Source organism: Prunus avium, chromosome 4, assembly GCF_965620075.1.
Source record: "Prunus avium chromosome 4, drPruAviu1.hap1.1, whole genome shotgun sequence".
Taxonomy (NCBI): domain Eukaryota; kingdom Viridiplantae; phylum Streptophyta; class Magnoliopsida; order Rosales; family Rosaceae; genus Prunus; species Prunus avium.
In genome coordinates this window covers 1671940-1687313 of record NC_142287.1, presented here as the reverse complement: position 1 = coordinate 1687313, position 15374 = coordinate 1671940, and the positions used below count along the sequence as shown (strand labels likewise).

Here is a 15374-nt window from a genome sequence, read left to right as displayed (position 1 = left end):
TGACAGCCCTTGGAGTACCAAACCTTGTGAAAATATTATCCTTCAAGAACTTGAGCACCACCTTATGATCATTGGTTTTGGTGGCTATGGCTTCCACCCATTTAGACACATAATCAACAGCAACAAGTATGTAAGTACAACCAAAGGAAGATGGGAATGGTCCCATGAAATCAATACCCCACACATCGAAGAGCTCCACAACAAGTATGCTATTCAATGGCATTTCGTTCCTGCGACTTATGTTCCCCATCCTTTGACACCTATCACACTTAACACAAAAATTAAACGCATCTTTGAATAGAGTGGACCAAAAGAAACCAGATTGGAGAATTTTAAGTGCTGTTTTCTTAGCTCCAAAGTGACCTCCACAAGCCAATTCGTGGCTATGCCTAAGTATGCTTTCTTGCTCTTCTTCTGGAACACATCTTCTTATGAGTTGATCCGGGCAATGCTTGAATAAGAAAGGTTCATCCCAGACATAATGTTTCACCATGGAAAAGAACTTCTTCTTGTCCTGAGAAGTTAGATCATTTCTAAGAACACCACAAGCAAGATAATTAACAAAATCAGCATACCATGGTTCTTTGACTTGGGCAGCATATAGTTGTTCATCAGGGAAAGTCTCATTCAAGGGTAGCACAGCTTCTCCTTTTTCTTCAACCACAATTCTGCTCAAATGATCAGCTACCACATTCTCACATCCCTTCTTGTCTCGAATTTCCAAATCGAACTCTTGCAGCAAGAGAATCCATCTAATCAAGCGTGGTTTGGCGTCCTTCTTAGTGAGCAAGTATCTAAGAGCTGCATGGTCAGAATAAACAATTACTTTAGAACCAACAAGATAAGAACAAAATTTTTCTAAAGCAAAAACCACAGCAAGGAACTCCTTCTCTGTTGTATACTGAATATGGCATTAGATTGATGCTTGCTCCCAAGTCCAACATGGCTCTTCCAACCTTCTTGCCTCCAATGTTAATGGGAATGTCAAAGCTGCCAGGATCATCTAGTTTTGGTGGAAGCTTCCTTTGCAATACAGCACTTACATTCTGGTCGAGCTTTACTCCTTCATTTGGAGCGAAATTGAGCTTGTGAGTTTTCAAGTCCTTGATGAATTTTCCATATGCAGGAATCTGTTCAATAAGATCAAGCAAAGGCAAATTGATATTAACTTTACTCAAAATATCATAAATCTCTTTAAAAGCCTTATCTTGCTTTGCTTTCTTAAGACGGCCTGGAAATGGAATCTGTGGAACATATGGAGCGGGTGGCACGTATCTATCTTCTTGAAGATGTGGTGGCACAAATTTGTCATCCCTTTTATGCAATTGGAATTGATCGGATTTCTGAGAATCTGATTTGGCCTTAGGAGCAGATTGAGAAGTTTTGAGTTGTTCTCCTTCCGTGGCCATGGCCTCCTCCTCTTCATTTTCTACAATCACAACATCATTTGAAAGATTAGAATCATCTTTATTATCAATGATCTTACCTGATCTGAGCACATGAATGGCCTTGGCTTCTGGGTTCTTTGGATTGATCTCAGTTTGGCTTGGCCATTTCCCAGGCTGTCTTTGAGTTATTTCAGCAGCTATTTGGCCTAACTGGACTTCCAATTTGGAGATGGCCGCTTGTGTAGTTTGCTGAAAATTGGATTGGTTGATTGCCATCTGCTTCACTATATCTTCCAATGATGATGATGATTGTTGTGGCCTTTGGAATGAAGGGGGATTTGCTTGATTCTGGGTATTTCTCCATGAAAAGTTTGGATGATTCCTCCAACCTGGATTATAACTTTGAGAGTATGGATCATTTCTTGGACCTTGGTTGTAGGAATTTACCAACTTAGCTTGCTCTTGCACAAATTCTGGATATCCAGCCCCAAGTGGACAAGCTGTGGTAGCATGGTCATGAGATTCACAAATGCTACACACTTCCTTCGGAGGGCTTCTTGAGTTTAATGCAAGAAGAGCATCTAGCTTTTGTTCCAGTTTTGAAATCTGCACACTAGAAGCATCATTAGAACCACTAATAACACGTTTACCTCTTGTATCCGTATGTTGGGTCTCCATTGCTATCTCCTCAAAGAGTTCGTACGTTTCTTCTGGAGTTTTGGTTTTAAAAGAACCACCTGCAAAATTGGTGACTATATTATGACTAGAAGGGGTTAGTCATTTATAAAACATACGCATTTGAAGCTTCAATGGAATCCCATGATGAGGACATTTGTTGAGCAGCCCATTGAATCTCTCCCATGCTTCACAAAACGATTCATCATCTTGCTGTGCAAATAATAAGATCTTGTCCCTAAGCATGTCGGTCTTTTGCGTGGAGAAGTATTTTTCCAGGAACTTCTTTTGAATGGCAGCCCATGTAGTGAGTGAACCAGGCTTCAAAGAATTCAACCAATACTTCGCCTTATCCTTTAAAGTGTATGGAAACACTCTCATTCGAAGTTGATCTTCTGTCACACCTGTCAAGGGAAAAGAACTCACAACATTAAAAATATCCTTTATATGAGTTAATGGATCTTCATTAGGTAAACCATAAAAGGAGGGTAGCATATTAAGATGAGAAGATTTAAGCTCATAATTTCGAGCTACAGTGGGCAGCAAAATGCTTGAAGGAGATGTTGGAATTGTTGGAATATCAAGTTCTCCCATGAACTCAATGGCAGCCATCATTTCTTCTTCTTCTTGGTCTGAACTTGCTTCCGAATTTGAAGGTGAAGAACCAGGAAGTTCAGTGTGGAGAGCAAGACTTGTAAATGTAGCAAGAGCTTGCTCTTTTGCAGTTGACAACTCCCTTTCTAGACGATTCTGAATTTCAGAGGTCACACGATTCGGTTGCAATGATGGTCCTGCGTTCAAAGTTCTGGAACGTTGGAACGAAGACCTCACTTGTTCAAGGAATGGCCTGTTAGACATAAACTACTCGAAACAGAAAATTAGATTAATTAGAAACACTAAAAAGAATAGGGTAACCTTGGGCACATAACCAGGGAAGAACTTTCGTTCAGTCCCCGGCAACGGCGCCAAAAACTTGTTGTGTAGATTTAGCTCCACCAAAATGGATTACGCTGCATCCTCAACTTGTGATACTCGCAAGTGCACGAACCGTTGGTAGTTTAGTGTATGTAAGTGCGAGGTCGATTCCACAGGGATTGGTGATTGAATGATCCAATTCATTTCTCCTACACAAAACAGAAATGAAAAAAAAGAAAATGAAAGAAGGAAGAAAATAAGAAAGTAACTCAAGCAAATAAGTTCCCAAGTTCAATTTAGATTAATGGATTGATTCTAGCTAAAGTATGATTAAGCCAGGTTGTGTGGTCATAACCTTGTGTTCCTAATTCCCTAATTTGATCATTTGTTGTCTAACCTAAAATTAAGCATTAGGAACCCATTAAGCATAGAAGAACATTTTAAACAACCAAGTATGTATCTAATCCCTGTTGTCGAATGTCCATACATACTCTTCCTATTCATAGTTCAATTCGAATTAAAGCATGGTGTATACTCTTAATTCAAACCAAGATAGCTAACATGCAAGCCCAAATGGTGATCAATCATTCAAACTAGCATATTAACTTATAAGCATAATGAATAAGAACAAAAACCATAATTGAAACTTGGAAACTAATTAAACTTGAATACTTAAGAAAGAATGTACATTACAAGAAAAATAAATTACAACTTAAGAAAACATTAAAGAGAGAATTTGAGGAAGAAGGGAAAGTGTTTGAGAGCTCTAGAGAGGGGAGAAGTGTTTGAGAGTTTTGGAGGATTTTGGAAGAGTAAGGAAAAGTAAGGAAAGTGGTGTTTGGGAACTTTGAGAATTTGGAAGAGAGTGGTTGAGAACTTGGAGGATGTTTGTGAATTTGGAGAATTTGAGAACTTAGGGAAGGGAGAGAAAGGTGTTTGTGAAGTGTTTGAGACATGGAGACTTTTGGAAGAGAGGAGAGATGTGTTTGAGAACATTGAGAATTTGATGAAGGAATGGGAGAAGTGTTTGGGAAGTCTTTGAGAATATGGAGACTTTTGGAGAAGAAAGGAAAGTGGTGTTTGAGAACTAGTACAAAGAAAATTTAGTAGAATGATCTTATTACAACAATTGAGAACTACAAAGGGAAACTAAGAGAATTTGAGGGAGAGAAGGGAAGGGAGCTCTAGATAAGTGTTTGAGAGCTCCCCCCCTTGGGGTGTGTTTACAAGCTTAGAGAACATCCCTATTTATAGGCCTAGGGGAAGTGAAAATCTGAATTCAATATGGCTAATGCATACAACACTTGTATTATAAAATCTTGAATTGGTTGATGCACTTGTATTAGAAAATTTGAATTGGTTGATGCACTTGTATTAGAAAATTTGAATTGGTTGATGCACTTGTATTAGAAAATCAGAATTGGTTTATGCACTTCACCAATAAATCCCACCAGCAGCCCTAGCTCATCTTCATGTCACCATGACCAAGCTTCCAACCAGAAACAATAGCTCATCCTGAGGTCAGCATGACCAGCAACTTCAAGGGCTTACAAATTGGGCTTCTCTTAAGCAAATGACGACTTAAGCATTCCAAATTGAAGTTCAGAATGTGTCTGATCCAACCACACAACTATTGGCCCAATCCAAGCTCGGATGAAGAAGTTAAGGCTAAAACAAATTGCTAACTCGTTTTTGCTCGCTGACAAAATCCATCCTGAGCATGGTTCTGTGTTTGCTAGGTAACAGACTCCATATTTATCCAATGGGGCTGCATTTTGGATATGTTATAGTATACACCCATGGGAACACCTTTCATGAAGAAGGTTACCTCATCCGAGCTATGTAGGTTGCTGAAACAAAGCTTGCAATATGACCTACGAAATTGGACTGGCAGGGGGCTGTAGCCAAAATGAGTTTGTCTTTAAGCTCTTCATCGATTCATCCAAATTAGGCCTTAACATGCTTGAATTGCATGAATTATGCTCTCTTGCTCTTTTTGCCTACAAAACACACAAAGAGAGGCAAATAACATAGAAATCTAGGAAACTAAGCAAAAGAAGTAGTAAATTTGGGCATGTATATGTATGAAATTATGAGCTTAACACACTCACATTAGGAACGAACTGCCGTTGAACTTGAATTGTCCAATTTGGAACACCTATTGATTTCGAATCGAACCCCAAACTTGTGCAACATAATAATATGGTGGGTGGAGTCATTTGGTGAGTTTTGAGTGAAATCCAATCCCTAGAAGTATGGAATACACCAACCACTCCAATTAGGAACGAACTGTCGTTGAACTTGAATTGTCCAATTTCTCACACCTATTGATTTCGGATCGAGCCCCAAACTTGGGCAACATCATAATATGGTGGGAGGAGTCATTTGGTGACTTTTGATTGAAATCCAATCGCTAGAAGTATGGAATACACCAACCACTCCAATTAGGAACAAACTGCCGTTGAACTTGAATTGTCCAATTTCTCACACCTATTGATTTCGGATCGAGTCAAAAACTTGGGCAACATCATAATATGGTGGGAGGCGTCATTTGGTGAGTTTTGTGGGAAAACCAATCGCTAGAAGTAAGGAATACACCAACCACTCCAATTAGGAACGAACTGTCGTTGAAATTGAATTGACCAATTTGTCACACCTATTGATTTCGGATCGAGCCCAAAACTTGGGCAACATCATAATATGGTGGGAGGAGTCATTTGGTGAGTTTTGAGTGAAATCCAGTCGCTAGAAGTATGGAATACACCAACCACTCCAATTAGGAACGAACTGCCGTTGAACTTGAATTGTCCAATTTCTCACACCTATTGATTTCGGATCGAGCCCCAAACTTGGGCAACAGCATAATATGGTGGGAGGAGTCATTTGGTGAGTTTTGGGTGAAATCCAATCGGTAGAAGTATGGAATACACCAAGCACTCCAATTTGGAACAAACTGCCGTTGAACTTGAATTGTCCAATTTCTAACACCTATTTATTTCGGGTCGAGCCAAAAACTTGGGCAACATCATAATATGGTGGGGGGCGTCATTTGGTGAGTTTTGTGTGAAATCCAATCGCTAGAAGTATGGAATACACCAACCACTCCAATTAGGAACGAACTGTCGTTGAAATTGAATTGACCAATTTGTCACACCTATTGATTTCGGATCGAGCCCAAAACTTGGGCAACATCATAATATGGTGGGAGAAGTCATTTGGTGAGTTTTGAGTGAAATCCAATCGCTAGAAGTATGGAATACACCAACCACTCCAATTAGGAACGAACTGTCGTTGAACTTTAATTGTCCAATTCCGAACACCACTTGATTTCGGAGCGAGCCCAAAACTTGGGCAACATCATAATATGGTGGGAGGAGTCTTTTGGTGAGTTTTGAGTGAAATCCAATCGCTAGAAGTATGTAATACACCAACCACTCCAATTAGGAACGAACTGCCGTTGAACTTGAATTGTCCAATTTCGCACACCTATTGATTTCGGATCGAGCCCAAAACTTGGGCAACAACATAATATGGTGGGAGGGGTCATTTGGTTAGTTTTGAGCGAAATCCAATCACTAGAAGTATGGAATACACCAACCACTCCAATTAGGAATGAACTGCCGTTGAACTTGAATTGTCCAATTTCGATCACCTATTGATTTCAGATGGAGCCCAAAACTTGGGAAACATCATAATATGGTGGGAGGAGTCATTTGGTGAGTTCTGAGTGAAATCCAATCGCTACAAGTGTGGAATACACCAACCACTCCAATTAGGAACGAACTGCCGTTGAACTTGAATTGTCCAATTTCTCACACCTACTGATTTCGGACCAAGCCCCAAACTTGGGCAACATCATAATATGGTGGGTGGAGTCATTTGGTGAGTTTTGAGTGAAATCCAATCCCTAGAAGTATGGAATACACCAACCACTCCAAATAGGAACGAACTGCCGTTGAACTTGAATTGTCCAATTTCTCACACCTATCGATTTCGGATCGATTCCAAAACTTGGGCAACATCATAATATGGTGGGAGGAGCCATTTGGTGAGTTTTGAGTGAAATCCAATCGCTAGAGGTATGGAATACACCAACCACTCCCATTAGGAACGAACTGCCGTTGAACTTGAATTGTCCAATTTCTCACACCTGTTGATTTCGGATCGAACCCCAAACTTGTGCAACATCATAATATGGTGGGAGGAGTCATTTGGTGACTTTTGAGTGAAATCCAATCGCTAGATGTATGGAATACACCAACCACTCCAATTAGGAACGAACTTCCATTGAACTTGAATTGTCCAATTTCGAACACCTTTTGATTTCAGACAGAGCCCCAAACTTGGGCAACATCATAATATGGTGGGAGGAGTCATTTGGTGAGTTTTGAGTGAAATCCAATCGCTAGAAGTATGGAATACCCCAACCACTCCAATTAGGAACGAACTGCCGTTGAACTTGAATTGTCCAATTTCTCACACCTATTGATTTCGGATCGAGCCCAAAACTTGGGCAACATCATAATATGGTGGGAGGAGTCATTTGGTGAGTTTTGAGTGAAATCCAATCGCTAGAAGTATGGAATACACCAACCACTCCAATTAGGAACGAACTGCCGTTGAGCTTGAATTGTCCAATTTGGAACACCTATTGATTTCGGATCGAGCCCAAAACTTGGGCAACATCATAATATGGTGGGAGGAGTCATTTGTTGAGTTTTGAGTGAAATCCAATCAATAGAAGTATGGAATACACCAACCACTCCAATTAGGAACGAACTGCCGTTGAAATTGAATTGTCCAATTTCTCACCCCTATTGATTTCGGATCGAGCCCAAAACTTGGGCAACATCATAATATGGTGGGAGAAGGCACTTGGTGAGTTTTCCGTGAAATCCAATCGCTAGAAGTATGGAATACACCAACCACTCCAATTAGGAACGAACTGCCGTTGAAATTGAATTGTCCAATTTCTCACCCCTATTGATTTTGGATCGAGCCCAGAACTTGGGCGACATCATAATATGGTGGGAGGAGTCATTTGGTGACTTTTGAGTGAAATCCAATCGCTAGAAGTATGGAATACACCAACCACTCCAATTAGGAACGAACTGCCGTTGAAATTGAATTGTCCAATTTCTCAGCCCTATTAATTTCGGATCGAGCCCAAAACTTGGGCAACATCATAATATGGTGGGAGGAGTCATTTGGTGAGTTTTGAGTGAAATCCAATCGCTAGAAGTATGGAATACACCAACCCCTCCAATTAGGAACGAACCGCCGTCGAACTTGAATTGTCCAATTTCTCACACCTATTGATTTCGGATCGAGCCCAAACTTGGGCCACATCATAATATGGTGGCAGGAGTCATTTGGTGAGTTTTGAGAGAAATCCAATCGCTAGAAGTATGGAATACACCAACCCCTCCAATTAGGAACGAATTGCCGTTGAACTTGAATTGTCCAATTTCTCACACCTATTGATTTCGGACCAAGCCCCAAACTTGGGTAACATCATAATACGGTGGGAGGAGTCATTTGGTGTCCTTTGAGTGAAATCCAATCGCTAGAAGTATGGAGTACAACAACCGCTCCAATTAGGAACGAACTGCCGTTAAAATTGAATTGTCCAATTTCTCACACCTATTTATTTCGGATCGAGCCCCAAACTTGGGCCACATCATAATATGGTGGCAGGAGTCATTTGGTGAGTTTTGAGAGAAATCCAATCGCTAGAAGTATGGAATACACCAACCACTCCAATTAGGAACGAATTGCCATTGAACTTGAATTGTCCAATTTGGAACACCTATTGATTTCGGATCGAGCCCAAAACATGGGAAACATCATAATATGGTCGAAGGAGTCATTTGGTGAGTTTTGAGTGAAATCCAATCGCTAGAAGTATGGAGTACAACAACCGCTCCAATTAGGAACGAACTGCCGTTAAAATTGAATTGTCCAATTTCTCACACCTATTGATTTCGGATCGAGCCCAAAACTTGGGAAACATCATAATATGGTGGGAGGAGTCATTTGGTGACTTTTGAGTGAAATCCAATTGCTAGAAGTATGGAATACCCCAACCACTCCAATTAGGAACGAACTGCCTCTGAACTTGAATTGTCCAATTTCTCACACCTATTGATTTCGGATCGAGCCCAAAACTTGGGCAACAACATAATATGGTGGGAGGAGTCATTTGGTGAGTTTTGAGTGAAATCCAATCGCTAGAAGTATTGAATACACCAACCACTCCAATTAGGAACGAACTGCCGTTGAACTTGAATTTTCCAATTTGGAACACCTATTGATTTCGGATCGAGCCCAAAACTTGGGCAACATCATAATATGGTGGGAGGAGTCATTTGGTGAGTTTTGAGTGAAATCCAATCCCTAGAAGTACGGAATACACCAACCACTCCAGTTAGGAATGAACTGCCGTTGAACTTGAATTGTCCAATTTCTCACACCTATTGATTTCGGATCGATTCCAAAACTTGGGCAACATCATAATGTGGTGGGAGGAGCCATTTGGTGAGTTTTGAGTGAAATCCAATCGCTAGAGGTATGGAATACACCAACCACTCCGATTTGGAACGAACTGCCGTTGAACTTGAATTGTCCAATTTCTCACACCTGTTGATTTCGGATCGAACCCCAAACTTGTGCAACATCATATTATGGTGGGAGGAGTCATTTGGTGAGTTTTGAGTGAAATCCAATCGCTAGAAGTATGGAATACACCAACCACTCCAATTAGGAACGAACTGCCATTGAACTTGAATTGTCCAATTTCTCACACCTGTTGATTTCGGATCGAACCCCAAACTTGTGCAACATCATAATATGGTGGGAGGAGTCCTTTGGTGAGGTTTGAGTGAAATCCAATCTTTAGAAGTATGGAATACACCAACCACTACAATTAGGAACGAACTGCCGTTGAAATTGAATTGTCCAATTTCTCACACCCATTGATTTCGGATCGAGACCAAAACTTGGGCAACATCATAATATGGTGGGAGGAGTCATTTGGGGAGTAATGAGTGAAATCCAATCGCTAGTAGTACAGAATACACCAACCACTCCAATTCGGAACGAACTACCGTTGAACTTGAATTGTCCAATTTCTCACACCTATTGATTTCGGACCAATCCCCAAAACTTGGGTAACATCATAATATGGTGGGAGGAGTCATTTGGTGAGCTTTGAGTGAAATCCAATCGCTAGAAGTATGGAATACACCAACCACTCCAATTAGGAACGAACTGCCGTTGAACTTGAATTTTCCAATTTGGAACACCTTTTGATTTCGGCTCGAGCCCAAAACTTGGGCAACATCATAATATCGTGGGAGGAGTCATTTGGTGAGTTTTGAGTGAAATCCAATCTCTAGAAGTATGGAATACACCAACCACTCCAATTAGGAATGAACTGTCGTTGAACTTGAATTGTCCAATTTCTCACACCTATTTATTTCGGATCGATTCCAAAACTTGGGCAACATCACAATATGGTGGGAGGAGCCATTTGGTAAGTTTTGAGTGAAATCCAATCGCTAGAGGTATGGAATACACCAACCACTCCGATTAGGAACGAACTGCCGTTGAACTTGAATTGTCCAATTTCTCACACCTGTTGATTTTGGATCGAACCCCAAACTTGTGCAACATCATATTATGGTGGGAGGAGTCATTTGGTGAGTTTTGAGTGAAATCCAATCGCTAGAAGTATGGAATACACCAACCACTCCAATTCGGAACGAACTGCCGTTGAACTTGAATTGTCCAATTTTCTCACACCTATTGATTTCGGATCGAGCCCAAAACTTGGGCAACATCATAATATGGTGGGAGGAGTCATTTGGTGAGTTTTGAGTGAAATCCAATCGCTAGAAGTATGGAATACACCAACCACTCCAATTAGGAACGAACTGCCGTTGAACTTGAATTGTCCAATTTCGAACACCTATTGATTTCGGATCGAGCCCAAAACTTGGGCAACATCATAATATGGTCGGAGGAGTCATTTGGTTAGTTTTGAGTGAAATCCAATCGCTAGAAGTATGGAATATACCAACCACTCCAATTACACTACTACAAAAATTGAAATAGACGACGGGGAAACGCCGTCGTCTTTTTCGTTTTCAAACCGTCGTTAAATCGACCGTCTTCTTTTTGAAAGTGAAACTACGACGGTAATTCACCGTCGTCTGTTATATGTAAAAACGGCGGTTTTTAAAAGAACCGTCGTCTATTACATGTAAAGACGACACTTTTTCTGAAAAAACCATCGTTATTGAATGTAAAGACGACACTTTTTTTATAGAACCGTCGTCTATTAAATATAAAGAGGACACTTTTTCTGAAAAACCCGTCGTTTATTTAATGTAAAGACGGCACTTTTTTTGAAAAAACCGTCGTCTATTTAATGTAAAGACGACACTTTTTCTGAAAAAACCGTCGTCTATTTAATGTAAAGACGACACTTTTTCTGAAAAAACCGTCGTTTATTATATCCAAAGACGTCTATTAAATCTAAAAAAGACGGTTTTGTTCCAAAAAATCACCGTTTATTATCTGTTAAAATGATGTACTAATTTCATTTTAGATATCCTAAAAACTTATTTCTTTCATAAAACTTGAAGATTCAATTGTAATTACATTGTTTACCAATCTTGATTCCTACTATATCCATACAAAATACCATATTTATAACATTATAACCTATAATTACAAAATACCATATCCAAAGCATTAACCTATGGTTGTTGTATCTTCCACAATTTGTACTTGTTCTCCACATTCAGCTGTCATCTTGGAGTAGTGTTCTAAGTCATCTTGGTCAAATGGATCTTATATTCTTCTAAGTTGTCATCTTGGCCTTTGAGCTGCACTTGATATAAGCTGCAGCACCTATTTGCCATGTCATCTTACCTGAGCAATCAAAAACCACAATAAGATTACATTATCTTGCTGTCATTTTAACTAACAAAAAATATGCATAAGCTTATGCAGGAAAAGTTCATTTGTAACACAATACAGAAGAACATTTTGACTAACTTAGAGTTTCTTTTGTGACGTGGATGGCGAGCTCACCAAGACGGCGCGATGGAGATCTGTCATCGAACCTCAAGCGACATCGAAGACCAAATCTGATGTTCTTGGATTTTCCCATCTCGCAAGGTCTCTAGATCTGTTTTCAAGGTCATCTTAACTAACAAAAAATATGCATCATCTATACAAGCATAAGCTTATGCAGGAAAAGTTCATTTGTAACACAATACAGAAGAACATTTTGACTAACTTAGAGTTGCTTCTGTGACGTGGATGGCGAGAGCTCACCAAGAAGGCGTGATGGAGATCTGTCATCGAACCTTAGGCGACATCGAAGACCAGATCTGATGTTCTAGGATTTTCCCATCTCGCAAGGTCTCTAGATATGTTTTCAAGGACATCGTCGTCGTTGACTGTGAATATGGCGTCGATGGCGGCTAGTGATGACTGATGCGAAGAACGATGGCGTTGATGGCGTCGCTGCGTCGATGGCGTTGACGGCGTCGCTGCTTCGATGGCGTCGATGGCTGGTAGGTACGTATGAGGAGTAGAAAGGTAAGAGATGGAGTGTTTCAGATAGCTCAGGAGGGTTTCAAGAAGAGAGGAGCTCAAGAGGTTTCAAGGAGGGAGAGATAAAGTTTTCAGAGACGGGGGAAAATCTGAAAATTTGTCGAGCGCGAATTCACTTAAGTGGCCTTTTTTTAGCGTGTTTTAAAAGACGACGCTTGTTAATGAGAGATAAGGTTTTCAAAGACGGGGGAAAATTTGAAAATTTGTCGAGCGCGAATTCACTTAAGCGGCCTTTTTTTAGCGTGTTTTAAAAGACGACGCTTTTTATAAAAAAATCGTCATCTTTACATATAATAGACGACCCTTTTTAAAAAAAAACCGTCATCTTTACATATAATAAACGACCATTTTCATAAAAAACCGTCGTCTTTACATAATCCGTCATTCGTTTGTTTTAAAATTAAGTCGTTTATTATGATTTACAACGTCTTTAATTTCTTAATGCCGACGTGGTTTGTGGGTTTTATTAATAATATTTTATTCTATTTAATTCGAAATATTCATAATAAATTTAAAATAAATCCAAAAAATGCAACGTCAACTCCTATGAAGTCATTGAGATATTTTCTTCCCCCTTAAGCTTTAAAAAATTAAGTTTGAGTTATACAAATTTAAAATTACCACCAAAAAGAAAAATGTTTTCATGAGTCACAACATCACTTATACTTTAATGGTTTAGGGTTTAGGGTTTAGGGGGATAAAGGTTTATTTTTGGGGTTTAGGGTTTATGGTTAATATATATTAGGCCGTAAAACCATAATCCCTTTTCTAAAATTATTTAAACATATATATATAATTTAGGGTTTATATTTTATGGTTTAGGGTTTAGGGTTTAGGGTTTAGGGTATAGATGTAATAAGCGTCATGTTTATTTATATTGTTAACGACGGTTTTTTTGTTTTCCGTCGATGATTATCGAAGAGCGCATTTCTAAACCATGATTTCTTTAAAATGACGTTGTACACACATAACAACGTCATAGTTTTTTAAAAAGCGACGTAAAAGGTTTTTCAAACGACACTATTTTTCAAACCGTCGTCTTTACATATAATAGAATACCCTTTTTATTAAAAAACCGTCGTCTTTACTTCATAATAGACGACCCTTTTTATAAAAATGCGTTGTCTTTACATATAATAGACGACCCTTTTTTATAAAAAAAACCGTCGTCTTTACATATAATAGACGACCCTTTTTATAAAAAAAACCGTCGTCTTTACATATAATAGAAGACCCTTTTTTTAAAAAACCGTCGTCTTTACTTATAATAGACGACCCTTTTTATAAAAACCGTCGTCTTTACATATAATAGACGACCCTTTTTATAAAAAAACCGTCGTCTTTACATATAATAGAAGACCTTTTTTTTATTAAAAAACCGTCGTCTTTACTTATAATAGACGACCCTTTTTATAAAAACCGTCGTCTTTACATATAATAGACGACCCTTTTTATAAAAAAACCGTCGTCTTTACTTCATAATAGACGACCCTTTTTATATGAAAACCGTCGTCTTTACATATAATAGACGACCCTTTTTATATTAAAACCGTCGTCTTTACATATAATAGACGACCATTTTCATATAAAAAGGTCGTCTTTACTTCATAAAAGACGACCCTTTTTATAAAAAAACCGTCGTCTTTACTTAATAATAGACGACCCTTTTTATAAAAAAAACCGTCATCTTTACATATAATAGACGACAGTTCTTTCAAAACAACCATGTCTTTACCAAAAAAAGGACGCCTGACTTTTAAAAGACGACGCTTGTCATACCTGCTGTCGTTGTTTTTTGGTCAGATTTTAACTCTAAAGAAAAGCTTTTTAATAAGACGACGGTTTTTTATTTGTGTGCGTCGTTATAAAAAAATTCTCAACAGTATCTCCATTTTTTAGTTGTTTAAGTCACTTATCCACGACGGTTTTTTGTTACCGTCATCTTTTTAAAAACAACGACGGTTTTTTGTTCTACCGTCGTCTTTTGCCCTTTTTGTAGTAGTGTTAGGAACGAACTGCCGTTGAACTTGAATTGTCCAATTTGGAACACCTATTGATTTCGGATCGAGCCCAAAACTTGGGCAACATCATAATATGGTGGGAGGAGTCATTTGGTCAGTTTTGAGTGAAATCCAATCGCTAGAAGTATGGAATACACCAACCACTCCAATTAGGAATGAACTGTTGTTGAACTTGAATTGTCCAATTTCTCAAACCTATTGATTTCGGATCGAGCCCAAAACTTGGGCAACATCAAAATACGGTGGGAGGAGTCATTTGGTGAGTTTTGAGTGAAATCAAATCGATAGAAGTTTCGAATACCCCAACCACTCCAATTAGGAACGAACTGCCGTTGAACTTCAATTGTCCAATGTCTCACACCTATTGATTTCGGATCGAGCCCAAAACTTGGGCAACATCATAATATGGTGGGAGGAGTCATTTGGTGAGTTTTGAGTGAAATCCAATCGCTAGAAGTATGGAAAACACCAACCGCTCCAATTAGGAACGAACTGCCGTTGAACTTGAATTGTCCAATTTGGAACACCTATTGATCTCGGATCGAGCCTAAAACTTGGGCAACATCATAATATGGTGGGAGGAGTCATTTGGTGAGTTTTGAATGAAATCCAATCGCTAGAAGTATGGAATACCCCAACCACTCCAATTAGGAACGAACAGTCGTTGAAATTGAAATGACCAATTTCTCACACCTATTGATTTCGGATGCAGTCCAAAACTTGGGCAACATCATAATATGGTGGGAGG

The 15374-nt window shown here is 39.2% G+C and overlaps 1 non-coding gene across 1 annotated transcript; it reads left to right on the top strand.

Annotated features, from left to right (window-relative positions):
* Positions 1 to 2202: 2202 nt before the first annotated feature.
* On the top strand, positions 2203 to 2309 carry LOC148294693 (small nucleolar RNA R71). The gene has a single exon (XR_015835533.1). It is a non-coding gene; the product is annotated as a small nucleolar RNA R71 (small nucleolar RNA).
* Positions 2310 to 15374: the final 13065 nt, after the last annotated feature.